Genomic DNA, 26,544 nt, shown 5'->3' with positions numbered 1-26,544 from the left:
GTGTTTCATCATTGGGGATGTACAATGTACATAGATTTATCGGAGATTGTCTTATCCCTCTAGATAACTAAGGTTGTTGTCAGTGGTCGGCATTCGCGCATAAATTAAAGGGTGGCTGAATTAAAATAAGGTGGTTGCGACTGAGGCTTATTGGAAGGCTGCTGTAAGCACTAAGAGATATAAGTTTTCCGGAATTTTAATGTAGGGAGTAGATTTGAAATCTGCATAAAATTTTAAGGATTTTTATAAAATTCGTTTTTTGTAAAATTCTTTATCTAAAAGCGAAAATACATTTTAAGTTAATTAATTTTGACCAATAGGATAGGTGGATTTTAAACTACCTGCGCTCTAATTGGTTGAATGATGTACGACATCCAATCAGAGCGCAAATTTTTTAAATCCACCAATCACAGATGCCAAAATTAATTAACTTAATTTGTATTTCCGCTTTTAGATAAAGAATTATACAAAAAACGAATTTTATAAAAAATCCTTAAAATTTGATGCAGATTTCAAATCTACTCCCTACATTACAATTCCGGAAAACTTATATCTCTTAGTAAGTACCGCAGCTAAGCTGTCGAGCTCAGAAATGGTAAATAAAATCCTTATACTAAAGTAACAAGATGTCTAATGTTTGTCTGTGTGTTTGTGTGTCTGTGTGTTTGTACCAAAGGATCTCGCTAACCGCTGAACCGATCGGGTTCTCCTTAACAGGGTAGCTTCTCATGGGTCCCGGGAAGGTATAGTCATATAACTATTTCCAAGAGAAATCGCCCCTAGAAAAAAATTACCCCCCCCCCCAAAAAAACAAAAATTTTTTTTTAACAATTTTTTTAAAGTAAAGATAAAAATAGGATGGGGGCACCCCTCAAGTGCCACTAGAGGCCTCTAGGGGTGTAGTCGTTAGTGTATAATAAAGTAGCAACTATTGAAACAATTTGGTCAACCATTTTATTGAAGCGTCATATAAATCCAGTAAGTTTTTAGCCTATTTTTAATGTATTTTGGTCCTGGCATAGACGTCCAAGGGGGGGGGGGTAATGGGGCGATTACCCCCCCCAAACGATTTTTTTTCATTTTACCCCCCCATTGAAAATTTACCCCAACCATTTAGGAGGAGGTATTTATCCCCCCCAAAACAATTTTTGGGGGGTAAATACCCCCCCCAAAATAAAAATCTCTAATAAAAAAAAATTTTGCGCCCTTCGCGCGCATTTTTAATACTATATATTTAATAAAATCTAAATTACCCCCCCCAAAAATTTTACCCCGGGGGTAAATTTTGGGGGGGGTAAACTAAATTTACCCCTGCCAAGAGATTTCAGGGAGGGTAATTACCCCCCCCCAAGCAAATTTTACCCCAGGGGTAAAAATTTTTGGGGAGGGGTAAAAAAATTTGCGGCGCGCTTCGCGCGCCATTTAACCCCCCCCAAAAACGAATTACCCTCCCTTAAACAATTTTTACCCCCTCAAAATAAAAAGCTTGGACGCCCCTTGGTCCTGGAATAGGTTTTAGAGGTCGGATAGGTCAACTCTTCTAAAAAATATAGCTCAATAAAAATAAACCACCCCTCATATTAAATTTATTTTCTAAGAAAAAACAAACCTATGTATTGTACTATTTGTTTAAAAACATACTATTTTTCTGCAAGAAAAAAAAACATTTTAAAATGTAAATATATGAAAATGCTTGTTGTAAATATACATTTTTGTGTATGTACAATATATATTCTTTTTTTGGAGCATAGCTACTCTTTATTTATTTTGTCCGTTTTGACATAGAAATAGGTAAAGAAGTAATTGAAATATACACTTTTGATGGAATAGTAAGTACATAGCAAGCACAGAACAGGCCCCCATCCACCATTTTTAAAAAATAACTTACAAATAGAGGGGTTTGGGGCTGATCGTTTCTTGTGTTATTATATTGGTTAGGTTAGGTAATATTGGATGCAGGGTAAATAAAAATACTCCCCACACCCCAATATTATCAAAGATACTGGGCACCCAGGGGCTGCTATTCAGCCAATTAATTCCATTTGAAATTGGCTAAAATTATATATTTTGTTGGAGTAAAGTTGGAGTAAAACTTGTTTTTGTTGAGTACTGAAAGAGAAGTGGGTAAGAAGGGGGGAGGAAAGGGAAGGGGGATGAGGGGAAATTTTCACTAAGAATTGTTTGTCAAAATCACATTCCCCTTTCCCTGCTAGGCACCAAATAGTAGATTATCACTCACCAAGAAAAGAAATTTAATAATTTTCTTTTGACTATTTAGCTGCGATACTTTGTAAATGTTGCTATTCTTGTTTAAGTTCTAACAAGAACTTTTCTGTCTAAAACTCATATTTTCAGGAAGGACATTGGACTGTAAATTACAGTGGTACCCAAAGTTTTATAACCACATTATCTTACTAATTGGTTTTAAAACTTGAGTTACTATTAATGAATTTTAAGTGGAAGGTTTCAACCAATAATTGAAATCTAAAGAGGGGGTAATTGTTTTATCCTAATTGGGGCTGTATATCAAATTATCGTTCATTGTCTTATCCCTCAAGATCCGTACAAATTCTTTCTTAACATAGATACAATACATCTATATACACACTGTTAGACAGGGGAAAATATTTGCAAAAAGTTTACACAATTAGAAACAAGGATGACAACATCCATAAAAAATCTCTAAAGCTATAAAATTAACAGTCTTAAGTAGAATATTAATTTAAGAGTTTAAACAAAATTGTAGATACATTTGTTGCTAAATTGCTTGAATACACGATACAGTTATAGACTTTATATAAAAAAATCATCTTGTTTAAAATGAACATACAGACTTTCTTCTGCATTTGCATTTGCTACGTTTTCTAAATTATACCTTACTGTTAGAGGAATCATTATGTCTAGTTTGAAATCGAAAGGCTAGGTCTAATTGCCAAAATTAGAATAATCTAAAGGAGGTGCATTTTTGTTTATCATCATTGGACATGTGCATCAATTTCATACATTGTCTTAACCCTTATAATTCCCGCATTTGTCCTTATTTAATACTTACGATCTAATTTTTTTCCTGGTGTAATATTTTTTTTTCTTCAGAAAGCTTATCCCTTGCAGTTTTGATTTTCTATACACTGAAATATACTTTTTCTTTGTTAAAAAAATATGTTCAGATTTTTGTTAACAAAATTCTATGGGCTTAATACTTAAAATATTTTGTTTGTTAACTAAGAATAAAATCCGATAAATAAACGAAAAACGGGGAGGCATGTTTCTTAAACATCTTCTTACATTACTTAATACTCCGCTTAAAACTTTAGATACTTTAGTTAATGTTGATTGTGTTATAAAAACTAGCAGTGCTCAAACGTATCCACCATTAATGTACATCAATTATTGTTCATTCCTTAGGGCACAGGAAAGAATTGGACAATGGGCTGTTTATTACACTTGTCACCAACGTTTTTAATGACGTTTTCTTATTCGTTGGTTTAACAATAGTGGGGACTTTAATGACTTTGATTGGTTGATTAATTAAATTGAGTGTCAACACTTTTCCACCATTAATTTACATCCATTTTAGTTCATTCATTAGGCCAACAATAACGCTGATGGCGCATAAAAGACAAACTTATAGAAGATCATTATACATTAATTATTTAGAAACTTTGCTAATATAAACATAATATTTAAGGACCGAACCTCATATTACATTATTTTGTTTTTCTAATATCTTTGTGCATTTTTTATAAACTTCTCACAACCAAAACATTGTTCTTTTTCAGCCTGAAATCTGTTTACATTATTTTTATAACAAATTTGTGAAAATTTGCAGCTCAAAAATCTTTAAATTCATAAAAAAATCCTTTAAAAGACAATCGAAAATACGTATAATAGTATAGTTATTTATTGCAACGTGATGTAGACAGCTTTTTGCGATTAGTAACAAAACTGGAAATAATCTTATTATTTATATTTTAATATTCGTAGTATAACAAAGAATAGTTTTTAATCCAACGGTTATTAATTGGTTTCGATGCCATACTGGAAAATCGTATTTCTAGTACAGTAAAGTGCCTATCGAACATTAAATCCGCCCCCTTTAATTTTTAGAAAAATTGAAAACAAAGATTGAAGGGATTTATTTTTTTCTTATGTCTATTACTAACCCCAGTGGGGCTACCCATTACCCAATACATATACAAACCACAAACTCTTTTGTTCTCATTTTTTTAAAAATAAGGAAGAGGGGGGACTCTGCTCGAAATGGCACTTTAAGGGAAATTTCATCTTGTTATTTTATGTCGTTATGAAAAAAAATAGGATAACATTGTCTTTTTAATGTATTTTTCTTTTATTTTTCCTTTCGTATTTTGTGGTCACTTTGCTTGGTCCTTTAAATTCATTATTAAGATTTGTACACTCTAACAGTGTACCAGTACAAATAGTGTGAAATATTACCTACATGTTATAGGAATCACTTATCAGATTTTATTTTTTTAGTATGATTCTTTATTGTATAATGTCAAAAATTTATTACATTGTCAATGTAGAAAATCTATGACAACATCCATAATTAGAGAAACACAAAAAACTGGACAAAAATCAGACAGCTATCTTAAATAGAAGCCAAAAAAATCACATTTCCCTCTATACTGTCTAAGACAGGCGGACAGTTTTTTTTTGTAGAGTGTTACTAAGAAAATCATGTCCTAAAATAAACAGTGATAGAAAGAGATAATACAATGGCTGAACAATTTATGTCATTCCCAATGATGATACACAAAATTCCCCGTTTCTGCAGATTAAAATTTGTGGCTGAAATGTTTGAATACTAACCTTAATAAATCATTATTCCCCAAATTTGTTAAGCGAACTAATAAGAAAACGTTATTATAAACTTAGGAGTCTAGTGTAATGAACAGCCCATTGTCCCCTCTCTCTTTCTGTAAAATACACCAATTTATAGTATAAAACTTGGAACTATTTCATGTTGTTTTTTCTAGATCTATGAATCAAATCAATTACATGTTCTTCTTTTACAATGTTTTTCTCCATCTTTTTATAAATAACATGGTTGCTTTCTCTCAAAGTGCCTATCGAGCACTGAACTCCCCCAATTTAGAAATTAATTGAAAATAGGTGGGAGTGGTGGTTATTTATTGCCAAACCCTTGGAGGGAGACCCTGATTCTGCGGGACCTAAGGGCACTAAGCCACAAGGACTACCATTAACCAATACAACAAAACCTAACCTAAAATGTAATCTGAGGAAAATGTCCATAACATTAGCCTTCCTGTAATTTTTATGTTGTTTTAATTGTTTTATGTCAATTTTACCATTGTTTATGACTCCTACATTCAATATAGTGGTTATGACTGATATATTATTGTCTTTATTCAAATGTCATCATTAACTTTATTTAGGTCTACTTTATTTATTACATTTGTTTAAAAAGTGACCATGACTGACAATTTATCGACATAACATTGGTATAACGACAATATAATTGAAGATTTAATGATTCATTTACATTTTTTTTCTCTCGAAGATTATTAAAAATTTATAATAACTTCACTTTAAAAACTAAACCTTATATATGTAAGATATTTGAGGAAATATACTTTATTTGTCTACCATTGTACCACCTCTGCAACCCTCAGATTCAATCAATAATGTTTAAACTTTGAATTATATTCAGGGGTCTAAAGGGATAAGACAATGGTTGATAAATTCATTTACATCCACAATGGTGATACACAAGATTACCCCGTTTTTAAATTAAATCAATTGAAACGTTTGAACACCCAACCTTATAAACCAACTAATCAAAATTTAATAAAAGTCCCCAAAGTTGTTAAGGAAACGGATTTAAAAACACTAATATAAAACTTTGGGGACTAGTCCACTCCCTTCCTGCTCTTCTCCTCTCCCTACAAATTTATATATCAATATTAATTTAAAGCCCACGAATAAAGGGTAGGTTATTTGATGGAAGTGTAATCAATTTTCTATCTATATTTGGGGTTCTTAACTCAACTTTATATTAAAATTATTAGCTAAAAAGTTAAGACACTGGTGTAACCAATCAATAAAGATTCAAGCCAACGAATGAAAGAGCAAGTTTATAATGTAATTGATATTTGAATGTCCCCTGCCTGCATGGAAAACTTTGGGTACTTTTGTCGAATTTTAATTGGTTGTTCCCAGCTAGTTTTCCCCATAAAATTTTCACCATTAATCTTAATCTAGAGAAGGGATAATTTTGTTATCATCATTGGGAATGTATATCAATTTATATACCATTGTCTTATCCCTTAGGATCTGTAGCAAATTCATAAGATTATGGCCATACTTTGTTTTAGAATGGATGGGTAAACAATAACATAGAGAAGCTTTGCTTTTTAAAAGGACTGGTACAAGATTTGGATCTTAAAAAATAAGACAATGGACGATCAATTGAAGTACATTGTCAATAATGATAAATAAATTATCCCATCTATTGAGGACTCTATTAGTTTTTAACTAACCAAACAAATTTAATAAAAGTACCCAATGATTTCAAGCTTACTACTAAGAAAACGTGTTTTAAAACTTTGGGTTCTAGTATAATTTTCAGTCCAATTGTCCCCTCCCTTTCTCCCTGGCTGGGGGCACAGCCAGACACTAAATTTGTTTGAATCGTTTTTCAATCAGTAAAATCAGATTACCTCCCTCCAAGCTAGATATTTATTTGGGAGGGGATACAAAATGACAAAAAATCCCCCAAATAATATTTGAATATTTGGTAACACCCAAAAGACCATAGCATACCGACAGACGGACCAAATAAGTTGTATGCTGGATGCTGTTTGGTAAAGGGTATCATATGAAAGAAAAATATCAGCAGTTTATCTTAAATAGCAGCTGAAAAAATCATGTTACGGACGGACAGACATAATTTCAGAAAGAGTTAATCATATAGTAACTTCGCTACTTTAACCATCGAGTTCCAAATCTTTTAAATTAATTATATGATTTTTATATTGTCACTTCCTCCATCTGTTGGAGTTTGTTTAACTAATTATAAATCAATTTAAAATCTAATTTTGATTTTCTATCTTGACTCATAAAAAGCAGAAAATAGATTAATATCTTCCTAAAATGAAAAAAAAACATGAATCTTTCTATAATTATTGTAATTATTTAATTGTTGTCATTACTCTCAAGTTCTTAACCCTGCGGGGATACAAAGTTCCCCCTTATAACCTAATCCAACCTTTTAATATTAAAAAAAACATATGAAAAACACCATCCTTATTGTGTTTCTGTGCTAGGCTAGAGACTTTAAGGGAAACCGCCATTATTGCAATGAACTGTGAATAAAATGATACTTGTATTGAAATTGAAACTTGCTTCATATAAAAGCACCTCATATATTGGTGGGTAAAATACAGGGAGGGTGGGGACACTGGACTTTAAATTATACTGGTACCCAAAGTTTTATAAATACGTTATCTCATTAGCTGACTTATACACTTTAATTTAATTTTGATTGGATGGTTAAAAACTAGTAGAGTTTTAACTTTTATAATCTACATAAGGTGTAATTTTGTTTATCATTATTTGGATGTATATTAATTTATCATCCATTGTCTTATCCCTTAAGATCCCTGGATGGATAAAATAAGGTTTGTGTCGGAGGCCAAATGTTTTCATCAAAATTCTATTTTGTTTTCTGTCGGTTTAGCGAGGCTGCTCTATGATAACTATACAGTTGGTCAGTAAGTCTTATTAAATTATGCCTACTTGCGTTTTCTAGGGGCACTTGAGATGAGGGAGGGTGGGTTGTCGAACCCTTTACATTTTCAATTCTAGTTTTAAAAAAGAAAAACTATTTTTTTGGTAAGCGGTCATTATTTTAGAGGCGATTTGTTTTTGGACGGTTGTGGTATCCTCCAAAAAAATAGTTATTAACCTTCGTAGGACCTATGAGAAGCCACATTGTAAAAGAAAAACATATAGGTTGCGATAACCAACTCTTTGTTTGCACAACCTTTATATGAAACTTTGCATTGCAATGAGTTGCTCTTGTTCTAAGCCAAGGCATTTCCCCTACTCTACCTGTTAGTGTCGCACATCTGATATAGCAGCAGTAATAACCATTTTAAACGTCTTTAGTTTAGACGCGGTGTTGATCATAGACTCGTTGCCAACATCACCTCCCCGACGACAAGCGGATTCGCTACTTTTTTAGCCACGGAAGTGGAGTACATTGAATTTAATAATAACTAATTGTTATAAAGAAAAAAAAGACATTTATTTTTTATTAAAAATTCGGGAAGGACATACAGACATACTTGATTATGAAGTAGCAGCATTAATAAAATAATCGCAAAGGAACATATTTTGCCATAAATTAACTTCTTTAGATAATTCAATCCTTGTTTTTCATTTCCTTCTTTGAAAAGGAGAAAAATTTTATCATATTTTTCTTTACTTTAAAATCAAACATAAGAAAAATATAGATTTAAAATTTAGCTAGGTCATCTTTATGTTAAACAGCGCAGATATTCTAGGAGTCAAATTCCTTAGTTGTGGAATAAACTATCCTTTTAACTAGCATAAAACTTATCTAAAACCTACCTTCTCTTAAATTTGTATAACCAAGTATTTTAAGGTTCAAACCATTTTTATCCTATAAGGAACTTTTATTTGTTCGCTAACCACTGAACCGATTAAGTTCTACAATTTAAGAAGGCTTTATCTGGTTTCCTTTGGCTATTTTACTGATTAACCCCCCCCCCCCCCCCGAAATTTTAGGTTACAAACGATAGTTTTATACAAGAAGGAAGGGGACAAAAAAGGTCAAATGAATCTACAACTCCTTCTTTCCCCCTTTAGTTGACACACTACACAAAGAATAGTATTAAGGAAGTTAATTTATCTCCTATTGCCTTTTCCTGACTATATAGGATTAGAAAAATTATTTTTCGTTTTTCCATTTTTGCAAAAAAACGAAGCATATACATATAAAAGCAAAATTTCACAGGGAAGGAAGGAATATTAGAATGTAAATTATACTGGTATCCTATTTTGTTTTCTAATGCGTTGACTTTGGTTACTTTTTATACAAACTAGAAGTGTTCAAACTTTAAAACCAATAATTTTAACTTGCGGGATAGGTAAATGTGAGCATAAATCCATTTATCTACCATTGTCTTATCCCTTTTTATCCCTGATATTTTTACACCACTGATAAGCCTGTGAATATTCCGGGAGTAGGAAATGACAAAATTTAGGTTTACTAGGAAAGTGCACACACACACACACACACATACACTCACACACACACACACACACACTATCGGGGACTAAGGTATCTTTAAAGACATAGAAAATACTCTTTAATTTACTTTATCAGACCGTCAGTCAGTCCGAGGGAAATGGGATTTTCTTGAATGCTATTGCTGAGAGACAGCTGTATTAATGGTAGCAGAAACATTTGAAATATTTTGATTAATAAATGACTTGAAATATTAAATGAAGTGTTTTTTAAAGCGAAAAAATTATTGTTCATACCATAACCGTGGAACATAAAAAAATGTATATTGTTATATATTTATATTTTATAATTTTCCTTTATTATGGTCTAGAAAGAAGATTATTTTTTTTGCATAATTCGATAAAGTTGGATGTTGGGATTTAGTCAAATGCTCTTATTAAATCAAACTGTTCTTAATTATGAACCATCTTAATAATTAAAGACACTTTGACCTAATAAGAATATTTGAATACAACACTTTGGTCATTGTCTATGGAATTAAGCGAAAAAAATATCCTTTTTCATATTAATTTAGACAGATTTTATTGTCCTATTGGCCATCTAGGATAATACATCTATTCTATCAAATATTAGCATATTAAAGAAATTATCTCAATAATTATTCATCTATTTTCCATCATAAAAACTGAACAAATTTGATTTATTGTTTTGTTACTTCAATATTTACATATTTTGGGTCATTACAATTGATAATTTTATTATAAATCGTATCATATTAAAGACAGCTTTCCACGGATATTAAAATTATAACATTAAAAGCAGTTTTGATAGCCCAGGCCTTCGGCCCCTCGAGGTATTGATTATTTTATGATTTTTATTTTAACCATGAATAGAAAATTGTCTATAATACGATACGATACATGACTTTTAAATATGGCTCAAGACTGGTTCTAATCCAGCGAAAAATCAAAAGGATTCGAGCCCGTACTTGAAAAAAAAATACTTTTCTTTAGAACATCTGACCCCCTTTTCCTTTTATGTTTTTATTTTAAGAGTGTACTTAACCTTTGCTTAAAACAAAAAACTTTACAACAATCTCCTATTTTATTTCATTCAGTCCTGTTGAACCCTCCCCCTCTGTATATCTTGCCTTAGTCATTAGCCTTAGAAGACATTAGCCTTAAAACAATTTGACCTGTAATTTTTATATGCATAATAGGGTTAATTATGTTTATTTTAATTGGTAGGTACATTTTGTTTATTTATAAGAGGCTATGTGACATTTCATATGGTAAATCTTATAGACAGTTACAGGCGTGGGGAGGGGGAGGGGGCAAATGAAATTAACGGGATTTTACCGAAATATTTGTTGGCCTTAATATTTTTAAAGCAATCAACAACTTACTTTCATATCTTTAAAGTTTATTTTTGTTGCTTTTAGCACTTCGCAGAGTACTTTTAAAAGATTTTTGTGGTATTTTTTTCTGTGCATATTTTTGGGTATCTACCGTTATGTAGTGGGACAAAAAGACTTAAATGTCAGCCATGTAACGTCATAAAAATGAGAGATTACCCATATCTTTTTTAGGGATTTTCTTTTCCACTTCTTATCTCATCTCCATCATTTTTATGACATCATCTGGCTGATTTTTAAGTCACTTTGTCCCACTATACTGTTAATATGTTAATGTAATTAAACAGTCAATATTATGTCAGTCATGCCTGCTTTTATTAAAGCCATAAAGTCGACCTAAATTTTGTAAGACACGATAGTCGATATAAACCCTTGAAATTACATATTAATGGTATGCCAATATTTATAACAGGGCTTTGGATCCAAATTTAGAAATTTTAGAAAAGAGGATCATTTTTTGGCGTAATTAAAATTGTGTGTTGGCGTTTATTAAGTCAAGCTGTTCGTAATTTTGAACATTTTATATACACTAACACACAACTTTACGGAAAATACGCGAAAAAAAAGAAACATCTTTATTCTTTTCTAAAACATTTGTTATCAATTTCACCATTTAAAAAAAATGTCTTTACATTTCTTAAAATTCCTTAGCTTTAAGGATGTTAGGACAAAATTAGACGTACAGACGGACAAATTAAAGACAGAGTGGCTACGCTACCTAAAAAACAGCGTGAAATATTTGTTGCCTTAATCTCCACGGCTTTCTCATACATCCTGTTTGTAATTTTAATTTAGCCAAACTTTTTAGGTAGCGCAGCTACTATTTAAATTTTTATTTACAGCAGTACGTCTCTTAAAACTTCGGTCATTTTCGGTATACTGGATTTCTCTATAAACGCCTTTATATTATGTTTAAAGAAAAACTAGCGGTTACGCCCCTAGTATCTAGGATATCTGTTTTCTATGAGGCTTGGGGGGGGGGGGCTAGAAAACAGCTTAAAACCATCCTAAGACTAAGAATGAATTAACCAATAACCAACACAGGAAATATACGAAGCTTACCTAAAATAGAGAACCCGATCGGTTTTTTGGCTTATGAGATCTATAGCTTCAGACAAAAACAAATCCTTACTACATAAAATAGGATTTTAAAAAAAATTGATCGCTCTAAAACTGTTATTGAATTTTGGTTGGTTTGGTCTAAAACAGTAGTGTTAAAACTTTGTATTGTAATTACAAATTATAATTACAAAAGGGGCGATTTTCATTATTACCATTGGGCATGTATGTAAAGATGATAGTTGTACTTGTTTTCGTATTAGGGGGCAAATAGTTTTCTCCCATTAGATGTAGTCTTATCTTACTAAAAAGTTTAACATGGCGTTAAAAAGAATTTTAAAAGAACGTGTACAAAAAATCCTAGAATCTTATTAATAAAACGGATTTCTGTTTGTCTGTAAACTAAGATACCGCAAACCGCTGGATCGAAAAGGTTCTCCTTTTTTAGTCCTGGGAAGGTTCATAGCTTTTTGACGGTATCTCGGAAATTACTGAATTGATTGTAATTTTTTTGGAAGCTTTATAAATGTCTTGTAGTTGTTTTAGGTTATTTTCTTTATCTTCCCCCGCCGTCCCCTAGAGGTTAGAGGCGAAGCAACTAGAATTGTGTATAATGATTAATCTTATTTATTTTTAAAAATGTTCCTATTTTCAGATTTAAAATGTAGAATGCCTGAAACATGAATAATTCAATATAAAGTCAGGTTTTACTTTCATGTTAAATTTATAAACAAAATTGTGATTAAGAAGGTATTTTTTTGCGTAATTCCGTAAAATTGAGTGCATGTTGGGTTGTAGTTTAATGCTCTTATTAATTCAAACTGTTCTTAATTATGCACCATTTCAAATATATAAATTTGGTTATAATTAAGAACACTTTTACTTGATAAGAGCATTTAACTACAACCCAATACCCAACTTTGCGGAATTACCCAAAAATGAAATCCCTTAGGTTATAACGTCGATTTTAGCTATTTCAAACCAGGTTTTTTATATGCTTAAACCATACACATAATTTTTACTTCAATGATAATTTCTTAGACAATTAGGTTCAATATTTAAAGCGTAGCAACTATATGGTAAGGTCTTAAAGCATAATTTATACATTTTTGTTTTGTTTTGCACATAATATTTTGAATTTTTTATCTTAAATAGTATTTGCACTGTTACTTTACATTAATGTTCGTTTGTTAGATTTTCTGATTTTAAAACAAACATACATTATTTGTTTATTCTGCTTATACAGTTCAGACACTATATAAGTGTTAATGTTCGTTTGACAAATTTTCTAATTTGTTAAGCTTCGCTTTGTGGATATTGACATCATTATTAATTTTTATCTTTAGTTTTTTAAACTTAAAAACACAACACAAATTAGATAATCTTATCAGTAAAATTGAGGGAATAGATAACTTTTAATTGCATTGTTTTTGCTCATGCTCTAAATTATCTTTTTTTTTAGCAGCGAAGCTACACATTGATCATTTTTGTCTGTACATTTGTAACGCAATATGTGAAAATTTATTTTATAGGCTATTATTTAAGATAGACATCTGAAATTTTTGGTGAAGATTCCCTTAATAGAGAGCAATCATTACAATGGTCATGTGGGCCGTCGGTCTGTCAGTCATACTCTGAAATACATAAAACACTTCTTCGTGAAGTTTATAATTAATGTCAGTATTTAGGCATACTGGAAATTAACTTTTAAATTTAACTAATTTAAACTTGATAAATTCATTATTTAAACATTAAGGTACAATTTATAAAGATAATCAACTCTATAATCATTTTAAATTGTAAGTTTTTTTTTCTATTTTCAATTAATTTAACTATATTATTTGAACTATCTTATTTTCAATTTTATGAAAAAGGATGTTTTAATATGACAATAAGATCATAGGAAAGTGGAACGATGATATTCACAAAATATGTAAAAAAATCTAATAATAAGAAAGTTTGATTTACTTGATTGAACGAACCTTGTTTGGAAGTTATAACTGTGTATAGCATTGACTCGCGCCTAATTTTAGTTCTTTTATAAAAAAATTATTGATTGGTTCAAAACTAGAAGTGTCCAAAATTCTCAATAAAAATTTTATCTACAAAAGGGATAATTTTGTGTATTATTATTTGGAATATATATCAATTTATCTTCTATCGTCTTATCTCTTATTTTTAAATTTGTCTGGATATGTAACCATCTATCATTTTGAACGTCTCTTGTATAACAATATTGGCTGGCACTTAAGGAAAGTATTAAAGTCAAATGGTTGATTAAAAAATTTAATCCTTCTAAAAATACTTTGTGAATGATACTCTTAGTGGATCAGTAATATCTGAAGTGGGCAGATTTGACGGAGAAATGTCATAAGATTTATCATATCTATATTTTCAATTCAATTTTCACACTTACCTCTCTCAATCTCTGCCCCTCTCTCTCTCTCACTCTCTCTCTCTCTTTCTCTCTTTCTCTCTACCTATCTATCTATCTATCACACTCTCTCTCTGTTTTGTCTATACCTCATATTTGATTTAAATAGCCAGTGGCGTGCACAGCGATTCTAGAGGGGTGTAAAACCATTATAGTCATGAAAAAAGTGGGAGGCAGATCTTCTCGATTTTAAAGGGGGTGGTGATACCCCCTAGCGCAATCCACTTTAGATAAGACATTGAAACAAAAAAACCTTCAATTTCTTTTAACTTCTTAAACTAAGATTTAAGGCAGTAGCCCCTCCCCCTTCTTTTCTAACTTGAAGATGTCTTTAGAGGCTTTTAGGGGGCGCAGCTGCTAGTATAATAATGAAAACCTCAAAAAATCAAAGAGTGAGGGGACAATGGGCTGTTTATTACACTAGGCTCTAAAATTTTATAATAACGTTTTCTTTTAGTTGGCTTAACAACTTTGGGGACTTAAGTGAATTTTGATTGGTTTATTAATCAAGTTGAGTGTTTAAACGTTTCAGCCACTAATTTCAATCTACAGAAGGGATACTTTTGTATATTATCATTTAAGATGTACTTCAATGTATCGGCTATTGTCTTATCCCTTTAGATCCGTGATTAAAAATAAATAGTATCTGCGGAAAAAAACAATGATAGACATATTTATTACATATCTCTCAGGGGATGGATAAAATATGTATACATTGGATTAGAATCAGGGAGGGAGGGGGCATTGGGCATTGAATTATTCTGGTACCCAAAACATTCTCTATCATTTATGGGTTTACAGCTTTGGGTACTTTCATTAAATTTTGTTTGGTTGGGTCAAACTATTAACCAATAATTTTATGTAGAAAAGTAGCATTCTTGTTCACAGGGGATGTACATCAGATCAATTTATCATCCATTGTCTTATCCTTTAAGATCCCTGATTATAAAAAAACACTTATAACATAGAGAAATTATAGAATATTTATTTATCGCATCGTATTATAAACAGCTTTCCGCGGATATAAAAATGTACAAATTTTAATCCACCGGATATTAATCGGTTTTGAAGCGATACTTGAAATATTGTTCAAGTAAATGGAGGCAGAAAATTTAAAGGTGTACTTTTTGTTTCAAATAAAATGGGAAATTTTCTCATGTAATATCAATAAAGTTTTGTGTTAGCGTTTAGTCTAATGCGCTTATTAAGTCAAACTGTTCCTAATTTTAACCAAATGTGTATAGATGAAATGCTCATAATTAAGAACAGTTTATTTAATAAGCATTTTTCACTAAACGCTAAAACATAACTTTTTGGATAATACACAAAAAAGACAATTTTGATTAAATGCTGTCATCAATCATTTCTTTCATCAAATTCATAAAAATTAAAAGTGTTAGGATCCAGTGATCTAAAGGGATAAGACAATAACCGATAAATTGATGAACATAACATATGTAGATAATACAAAAAATTACTCTATCTGAAAATTACAATTAGTGGTGGAAACGTTTGGAGACTCGCCTTAATTAATCAACCAATCAAATTCAAAGTCAAGTCCCCAAAGTTATTAAACTAATGTTTAAGAAACTAATGATATTATAAAACTTTGGGAACTAGTGTAATAAACAGCCCAATGTCCCCTCCCTTCCGGATTAGGTTAAATCGTCGTAGTAAAACTTTGTTTGTATTTTACCAATTTTTATCAAATGAACCAATATAAACCAAGGTCAATTACACCCATGGTATCAAAGTTCACAGTTTTAAAAATCTCTAGTCTGGTCCTAATTTTCTTTAAAAAACTTACAATTTTTGTGAAATGTAATTTTTTTGAGATATTTCAAAGATGTTTTTTTTTTTGCAAAAAAGCAGTGATTAATAACTATTTGTAGTAATTAAGACCTATTTTGCTTGAACATCAGCCATGTGACGTCGTAAAAATGTTCGAGATGAGAGGGAAAGTGGGAAAGAAAACCCCTAAAAAAGAGTTGGATAATCCATCATTTTTATGACGTCACATGGCTATTTTTTTTAGACACTTTGTAAAGTTACAAAAATTAACATTATAATTGATATTATGATTTTATAATTTTATAATCAAAGTATATTTTGAATTAGAGAAGCTACGCTGTCGAAAAAAATGTAAAAAAAAAATATTTTATTTTGTGCACTATGAAAACATGATCTAATACTTGAGCTTGAGTGCTGCCATACTTTTCAAGGATGCAGGGGATAGGAGGTAGGTATCTTAAGAAACAAGTGTTGTACATCCCTAATGATGATAATTAAAATTACCCCTTATGTACATTAAAATTATTGGTCGAAAAGTCGGGTCACTACTAGTTTGAAAACCACCATTTGATAATTACATAACGGTTTTAAGTCAATAAATAAGAAAATGTGGTTATAAAACTTTAGGAACCAGTGCAATTTACAGTCAAACGTCCCCTCCCTCTCTGAATTTGAGGGCAAGATGTAAAAAACAAATTTTTTTTTTGTGATTGTTTAAAAGATTGATTTACCGTCCATAGTTTTTTCCCTCTATTCCTGTATGCTTGCTAGGGTTTTATCATTTAAAGAGAAACTCATAAATAGGTATTTTTAATATTAGCGAGGGCAAGGATATTTGACTGTAAATTACACTTGTACCCTGAGTTTTAAACCACGTTATTCTATTCGTTAGCTCAAAAACTTTGGGTACTTTCATTTAATTTTGATAGGAAAAAGGATTATTGCCCAAACTTTTCAATTTTAATTTTAATCTACAGTGAGGGGGTAATCTTTTATTTTAATCTACAGAAGGGGGTAATTTAGTTACTCATCAGTAGGACTATATTCTTGAAATCTATCTTGTTAACTAACAGTTTATTAAATACAAATATACAAATAAAGTTCTTTAATACATATAATTCCTGCCTTCTTATATATTTTTGACATATGCATAAAAGTCAAAGCGTGTCCCTTTAAATTAAGTTCCAACCCTCCTCCTTTCAGTTTTCTCTTCTTTTTTTGATTTATGTTCTATTTTGCAATTTTTAGGTCAGTATCCTTTGGTTTTAACACAGGACCCGCCCCCCTTCAAAGTCTAAAGTCAATAAATTGACGTGAAAACAAAATATCCCTTAATAATAAATAATTGTAAAAAAGATTGTAGTTTTTTAATGGTGAGATAATAACAAAAAATTCTATTAAAAAAAATGAGGGTTAATTTGATAAAGCCAGAAAATGTCAATTTTTTGTATGCAATTTACCATTTTTTCTAACTAAGAGTAGATGTCCCAGGGCAGTAAGTGTGTACCAAGGTACAATATTGTATATTTGTAAGGGACATAGGGATGGAACAATGAATCTAAAATTCTATCTCTTGGATTTCTTACACTTTGGCTATTTATTAAGATTTTGGATACCAGCGCAGAATGCCGCTAAAATTGTTATTCTCTTAGCAGACCAATTACCATTTTTTCTAACTAAGAGTAGATGTCCCAGGTTAATAAGTGTGTACTAAGGTACAATATTCTATATTTCTAAGGAACATCAGGATGGGTTAATTTGGCTAATTTTAGGATTTCGGATACTAGTGCAGAATGCCGCTAAAATTGTTATTCTTTTAGCAGACCAATTACCATTTTCTAACTAAAAGAGTAGATGTCCCAGGGCAGTAAGTGTGTACTAAGGTACAATATTCTATATTTAAAAGGGACATCAGGATGGGGTAATAGATCAAAAATTCATTCTTTTGTTCGACTTTGGCTAATTTTAGAATTTTGGATGCTAGCGCAGAATGCCGCTAAAATTGTTATTCTCTTAGCAGATCAATTTACCATTTTTTCTAACTAAGAGCAGATGTCCCAGGGCAGTTAGTGTGTACGAAGGTACAATATTGTATATTTATAAGGAGTATAGGGATGGATAAATGTATCCTAAATTCATTCTTTTGGTAGTCTAAGATATTGGGTACTAAAACGAACACAACTTTTTTATTGTATCTATTTTTTTAGATTTGGACATTAGCATAGAATGCCGCTAAAATTGTCATTCTCTTAGCAGACCAATTGCCATTTTTCTAACTAAGAGTTGATGTCCCAGTGTTTACTAAGATACAATTCTAAAATTAATTCTTTTGGTTTTCTTAGACTTTGGGTACTAGAACTAGAACACTATTTTGGTTACTAGCGTAGAATGGCGCTAAATTTTTATTCTATTGGCAAATTTTAATTAATTTAATTTTAGAATTTTAACTCAATGGTTTTAAATTTTTAATTTTGTTCATTTGTATAGAAGTATTTACGTTGATTATGATCGATAAACTTCGTCTTCTAGGATAATAAATTTTAACAGAGTTTTTTTTTATGCACATAGTACCAATAGTCTTAAAATTTATTAAAAATTGGAAAAGTATCGAAGGTCTGAGACAATTTTGTATGAGAATGAATTCTAGATCAATTGTCTAATTCTCATATTCTTAAAACCAGGGCTCGGCCGCCGCGCGTCGGGAGCCTGTAAGCATCGCGGGAAAAAATTAAATGTATTGAAACGGTTTAAATGAGAGGTCTAGTTGTTGCTGACGCTCGGCTGCCTAGCCCTGCCTAAAACCCACTAACTCTAGTGCAAGCTAACAAGGATCTAAAGGAATAGACAATGGCAGCTAAATTGATGTACATCACCAATTATGACACATTATTACTCATCTGTAGATCACTGTTAAAACGTTTTTAAACTCAACTTAAACCACCCAAGCAAAATTTAATAAAAGTCCCGAATAATGTTGAGCCAACAAATAAAAAATGTTATTATGAAACTTAGGGGACTAGTTTAACAACCAGGCCAATGCCCCCTCCCTCCCTGGGAAGGTTGCCACCACCACCTGTCAACTTGAAGTATTTTTAATTTCCTCCTCAGCTGAATGAAAATTATTGTTTTTCCCGGATTTTTCAATGGGTTATGATTATTATTGTTTGTTTAGCAGGAGTACTTTTTTTGTAGCACAGCAACTATGCAAATATATTTTTTCTTCAGTATTTATTATGATTTTTTGTATGGCCCTTTAATACATTCCAAATAATGGTTTGTCACATTTTTTGATTGAATACATTTTTTTTTGTTTCTGTCCAAATTAAACTTTGCCTATCCTAGGCTTTTTCTTTGGATTTAAATTTTTATCTTTTCAGTTTTATAAAACTTTTTTCTTGACGTTAAATGGAGTTTGTAGGTTTGTTCACAAAGGCAGAGTTAGAGGGGACATTAGGCTGTTTATTACACTGATGCCCAAAGTTTAATAATAACGTTTTCTTATTTGCTTGCTTAACAACTTTGGGGACTTGAGTGAATTTCGATTGGTTGTTCCCAAAAGTTTAGTGTTTAACCAAGGGGTAATGTTGTGTATCATCCTTGAGTATGACATAAATTTATCGGCCATTGTCTTATCTCTTTAGATCCCTGACATAAAGGGTATCATTTTATGTTTTACTATCGGCTGCGCATCGATTTGAAGCATAAAAATAGCCTAAAACCGTATCAGGACATATAAGAAGCTTCACTCCAAAGAAATTTTAATTTTTATTGCTACGCTACTTATGGCTATACTTGTGCTAGCTAGGTATAATTGTGGTTTATACATCAAAAGTACTTTTTAAAAGCGAAGCTTTTCTATAATTAGGGTCGGTCCGTCCGTCCGTCCGTCCGTCCGAGATAGATAGCTTTTATTCGTTAATTTAGGCATGTTAGAATTGTCCTATCGATTTCAAACTTTGCATGATGATTCCTGTAGTAGTTGGGTACGATTTAGAAAGCGTAGAAACTCTATAATCATTACCACAATGTCCGTACGTCCATTTTAAACGTGTTGATTTTTCTACTTTTTTAACAACAAATTTTCAAGTGTTTTAATTATCCGTTTGATCTGATTTTTGGTATATTGATTCCTGTGACAACAAGGAACAATGTTATAAGCGAAGCAACTCTATAATCAAGTCCAAAAATGTAAGTATGTCCATAAACATTATCCTGTTTTTAAGCAGTTTTTCAACAAATTTACCTACAATTTTGATTCGACATTTATACATTTATGTTCCGATTTTTCAGTTCAGATACTATACAAGTGTTAATGTCCGTTTGTCCTACCGTTTCAGTGCTTCGCTTTTATGGATGTTGTCATCCTTGTTTCTATTTCCGTATATATTTAACTTTACTCATTGGAAATTGCAATAAATGCAGGAATATCGAGGGATAAGACAATCGACAATAAATTGATTTACGTTGACCATGCAAAATGTTTTTGAATCTCTGTTGATTTATTTAAAATAAAGATTGGGTACTTCTAGTTAAACCCATACAATGTATGATCGAATTAAGTACCCAAAGTTTTCACGTCAACGAATAAGAGAACGTGTTTCTTAAATTGTCCTTACCTCCTTACAGTTTATTTCACTAATCATTTTTGCTTTTTATGGACAAAATATTCCTTGTGAGACATATTCTGTTTGTCCGTAATTAGTTCTTACCGTTAATTTATGCATGTGCGAATTTTCCTATAGATTTCAACGTGACATGATGATTCCTGCAACAGTAAGGTACATTTTAAAAAGCGTATTGGTATACTAGAAAGTCTGTACATGCCTAAATCTGGGGAATGTTAGAATCTTTAAATCTAGGAATCGTAAATTTATGAATAGCTTAGTCAATACCTGAAAGTCGGTACGCTTATTATAGTAAAACATACAGGAAATAAGGTTGAAATAACTGTATCTTTACATCGCACTGTCATTGTGCCGTCTCTTAATTGGGTCATTGAAAATCAACCAATAGTGTGGTGTGTATTAACATAGCCAAGTAGCAGACAACCTTTTGGTAGAAGACGATTAAGGTCATTGAAAAAGGAAGGGAGGAATTTATCTGTATATACAACTATACTATAGATCTGTTGTACGTCAAAGTTAAACTATATTTGGCATAATATTAGTAGCGAAGCATCTTTATAATTAAGTTTAAAAATGGGAGTGTGTCCAGTCCATATTAATTAATACGCATCTAAATAATTGTATTCGAAATTTTTGTTCGAAAATTAAATATTGTTGAATTTTTAATGCTGTGTTACTCTAGCTATATTTGTTAACGTCAGTTTCGCTTTTATGGATGATGTCATCCTTGTTAAATAAAAGTTTAGGTTTTGAATTAGCTTTTAACTTTAGAAGATGTTGTTATAAAAGCGGAAAACTAAGTTTGTATTAATTTCATTATAGTATCTCGCTAACAAACTTTTAGCTATGTCAATATTAGAGAAGCTACTCGATAGCCTGTTTTTTTTATATTATGCCATTTTCCTGTAAATATCAGGGAGAAAGGGGATATGTTACCCAAACTTTTATTATAACAATTTGGGTATTTTGATGAAATTGATGGTAAAAACTGACAGTGTAATTTTTTTTCTAATACCTAATAAATTTAATCTATAAAAAGGGTAATTTAATTTACCATCATTCGGGACGTACATCAATTTACTGTGAATTGTCTTATCCCTGGCAAAATATACCCTAAGTAAAGTATCTAGATACTAAAGTTTTTAGATATCTAGTAGCAAATCTACACTATATACACACAGAGATTTTTTTATTTAGACATTAGAGTTAAAAAATAGAGAGGGAGGGGTTAAATAACAGTATGTCCCCATCCCGGGGACCATGTGTCGAATTTTTTATAGGTTCTTAGAAAATCAACCAAAAGCGTCGTGAATATTAACCCAGCAAAGTCGTTTAAAAAAGCAGAAAGCAATTTGCTAGAAGAAGAAAGGGTCCCCAACAGGGGGATCCAGGTAGTTGTCTGGTTATACATCTACATTTATGGATTTATTATTTAGACATCATAATTTGACTTTAATCTAAAGGATTTATAATTACAATATTGACTGAAAATTAGAAATGTACGAGCAAGGACGAATTTTATCAAGGATAAAAGGAAAATAACTATTATAGTAGATTAAATTATTTTTAGTCTTTTTTTGTTTGTTTAATAAGTTAAGCATATTTGAATCTTTTACATAATTATCAGAAATCTTAATTTAAAAGACAATGAATGATAAATTGATGCATACCCTAAATTATAATAAACAAAATTTTCCCTTTCTGTAGATTGTAATTATTGATGGGAATGTTTGGATTTAATAAAGGAATCCAAAGTTTATAAGTAATGAATGACATAACGTGTTTATAAGACTTTGGGTACCAGTATGACCCTTTCATCCTTCCATTTATTTATTCCACTTGCGCATGCGCCTCTAGCATTTAGTTCCTAAAAATTAAGACCCCAATAATTTTTAAAGGAAAAATATTTAGATCACGTACTCAACATTATTTGGTTCATTTTGACTAAGACCAAACTGCATAACTTTTGTGTCACTTTTGATTCCTGTGACGTCATAAAATGAGGAAGATGAGAGGAGAAGTGGGAAAAAAACCCATAAAAAAGAGATGATGAATATGACGACAAAAGTATTGCAAAAGTTATGCAGTTTGGTCTTCGTCTTCATATTGATTAAAATCTTCGAGTAACCGTTCCTTTCCCCAGAAAATTATTGAACTTGGTGGAGCTTTGATCAAAATAAAATTTCATCAAACATTTGAATTCAGAATTCTGATATTTTCCTATAAATAGGTGTGTATACACTTCCGTATGTGTATAACATTAGCAAATCATCTTAAACCGCATAAAATTAAAACAGCACAAAACGCGGTGGTTTCCCCAAATATGCCTAGCTAGCATAAATATCCACACCCAAAAATTTTGAAATAAAATTTTAAAATTTTTTCTCTTATTTATTTATTACTACTTTAGGTCATTTTAGGTTAGGTCATATTGGATACTGGGTAACCCAACAGAGCCAGAGCACGTAAAAGCATCGCGAGGACAGATCCGTTCTTAGGGGTTAAGCATAAAGAAAAAAAAATCCCTCACTTACTTACAATATCTTTTAAAAACTAGGGGGGGGGGGGGGGTTTATTTCGGTGCTCGATAAACACTTTAAAGGAAGGACTCTCTCTGTTAGTTATTTGCTCTTAGTGGTTGAGCCCCAAGCATTTAGCGGCTCTGTATTAGAAGATTGATTAAATAGCCTTAAACCATCCCGGGACATATTTGAAGCTTCCATAAACAAGAGAACTCGGTTCAGTAGATCTTTAGAAAAAAAAAATCGTATTACTTTACATATATTTATTTGCTATTTTGTCTTTTTTGCAAATTAGAAACATCATGTAGATGTGATTAAATGTGAAAGTGTATGCACACCTTCTATATAATTCATCAGATGCAAGGGACATGGAACCTTTTTTCAGAATAAGGAATATTATGAACATAGGACCAGCGATGGTTTTAGGCTATTTTATCTATATTATTAAGTCTTGGGATGGGTTTAGGATTTTATGTGAATCAATACTAAAATATAAAGTAGTTATGTTTTTTTTTGTCTATAGGTTAAGATTTCAACTACTGAACTAAGGCCTCTAGGTATGTAAAATCTGTAATTTCTTAATTATTTCAAATCTTTGATTATTAAGATTTAAATTATTTCCTTGGATGCTTATTGCTTATTCCTTAAAGAATATTCAAAATGATCAACATTTGTTTACATCTTATTCAGTATCTATCTTTCTATCTATTTCTTTATCTTTCTATCTGTTTATCTATCTTTCTATCTTTTTATCTATCTTTCTATCTCATTTATATATCTTTCTATCTGTTTATCTATCTTTCTATCTCATTTATCTACCTGTTTATCTATCCATCCATCCATCCATCCATCCATCCATCCATCCATCCATCCATCCATCCATCCATCCATCCATCCATCTAGTATCCATTGGATTTTAAGCAGAAGGAAGGAACACTCGACTGTAATTTTTTATGGTACCCAATGTGCGATATAAGCACGTTATCTCATTTTTGGCTTAACAACTTTTGGGTGCAATAAAATCTAGATTATCAATAAGGATGCAAATCAATTTATCGTCCATTGTCTTATATCTTAAGACCCCTGTATTTTTTAGTAGAACAGACAAACATCTTACCTCTTTATTTGATGATATATGTACGTTATTCATACCGAATGATTGATAGATAGACTATTGACAGATGGATGGATACTACGTTCTGTGCTATATTTTGACACAAACTATACAAACAACAGAATTAGATATCACAGACATACACACCAACAAACAGACACACAATCAAACACTTGAGTTCAGGGCTTAAGGAATAAGTAGTTTTTATTAACTGTAATTAGTTTAATCCTGTGTATAAACTACAGTAAAATAATTTCTATCTTTCTCTAAATTCGCTAAAAACTAATAAGTGATGGAACGATCGTTTAACAATTATTAGAAAGTTTTTAATTGGCACAGGAAAGGTTTTAAGCTATTTAAATGAAAAAGGATAGGGTGACGACAGCCCTTCTTAAATGTATGGCCCCTAGCGATTGATGTTAAAAAAAGAAGATGCCCACCCCCCTCTGCAAATAATAAAATATACCCCCTAAAATGTAAATAGGGAATACCCCTGGCCACCCCAACTCACAAAGAACATTGTTATTGCTACTATTGTCGCGTAATTCTAAAACACTTTTGTATCCCATTATTTGTTTAAGTTTGAACTGAACACATAAATAAACCAAATGCATCTCTACGTAAAGTGATAAGCATAAGAAAAAAAATTATTTATCTCATCGTATTATAGACAGCTTTCTGCGAATGATAAAATAAAAAAAAATATAAGATTAAAACCATTTTTGTTTTCCCCGAGGGACAGACAGATAGACACATTAACATCCTGTAACTTTTATCTAAGAATGATACTGAAAACTTGTCTTTTGTCTGTGTAACTACTCAGCGACTACTTGTACACAGGGAGAGAGGGGACGTTAGGCTGGAAATTATACTGGTACCCAAAGTTTTACAACTAAACTTTCTCATTTGTTAGCTTAAAAACTTTGGGTACTTTTATTAAATCTTGTTCAATCGGTACAACCTTTTCTACGAATATTTTGATATACTGAGGAGAAATTTTGTTTAACATAATTAGGGATGTACATTAATTTTTCTTCCATTGTCTTATCCCTTAAGATCCCTGCGTTGTACATACTGAAATGCATCACATTAATTAAAAAGATTATCAGGAAAAGAGAAAACAAATGTGTTATTTTGAATTTTCTTTTTTACAGACCTACATTTGGTTAAATGCGTTTTACATGTGTTTTAAAACATAAATTAAAATATTTTGGGATTGTCTGTAATTTACAGAGGTTTCCCGTAGAACGCCTATAGGCCACAAACGAGCTTAATGATGATATAAAAAAAAGTTTTTAAAAAGCTAGTAAAGTAAAGATTTAAAGAGTTCTTTAAAATAATTGTTATTATCTTGGAATCGATAGGACAATTCTAGGTTCTAACTTGTCTACATTAACAATAAGATTCTTTAGGTATTTACAGACGAACGGACCTACCATAGATGTAAAAAGCTTCACTTAGAAAAGGAATCTATCAGTGTTAAAGTGACCCACAAATTTTGACTGGAGAATTTGGAGACAAAAGTGAAATGCATATATCTGTCAAATGCCTTGCTTAAGTCAAACTGTCGTAAATTCGTACTTTAGGAATAATATAACATAAAGATAAAATGCGAGGATTTGAAGGGATAAGACAATGGATGTTAAACTGATATACAGCCAAATTTATCATAAACAAATTTCCTCTTCTGTAGATTAAAATTATTGGTGGCAAAGTTTGGAGACTTTTATTTTGTATTAATAAATCTTGATTTCATAAAAGTACTCAAAGTTTTAAAAGAATTTTCAAAAGTATTATATTGTAATACTGTTTTTGATTTAAGCAAAAGATCAATAGAACGGCTGGGGGGGGGGGGGGATTGGTGGTTTGTTTATGCATAGCCTCTGCGATCCCCTAACCCTGCAGAGCCTATGCTTGAGGTATCAAAATCCTGCGGGGCTCTTATGATTTGGATTGCCTAACTTGTTCTCTTTCGTAAAAAAATATAACATTTTCAAGAAAACAACAAAATATTAATTTAGAAATATTTTTCTGGCTAAAAAATATAATTTATCTTAAGATATTGTTCTAAAAACAAGACCCAAGCATTTAGAAACAAAATGGAAACAGAATGTTTTTACTAGAAATAACAAATCTTTAACAATATCTTTTCTGTTGTGGGGAGAAAAATACATATGTTGGCTTTACATCATTAATTTCAGTTTTAAAGTAAAGTATCGCAGCTACTCGATTATTAAGGTGTGTCCGTCAGATGTCGTTTAATAAAATTAACTTAATTGATGAAAAGAAGGGAGGGTGGTAGGAACATATCTCATTGTTGGCGCAG

The sequence above is a fragment of the Acartia tonsa genome, chromosome 13, assembly GCF_053477335.1.
Source record: "Acartia tonsa isolate MP-2025a chromosome 13, ASM5347733v1, whole genome shotgun sequence".
NCBI classification, from domain to species: Eukaryota; Metazoa; Arthropoda; class Copepoda; order Calanoida; family Acartiidae; genus Acartia; species Acartia tonsa.
Note: the sequence above shows the minus strand (reverse complement) of the source record.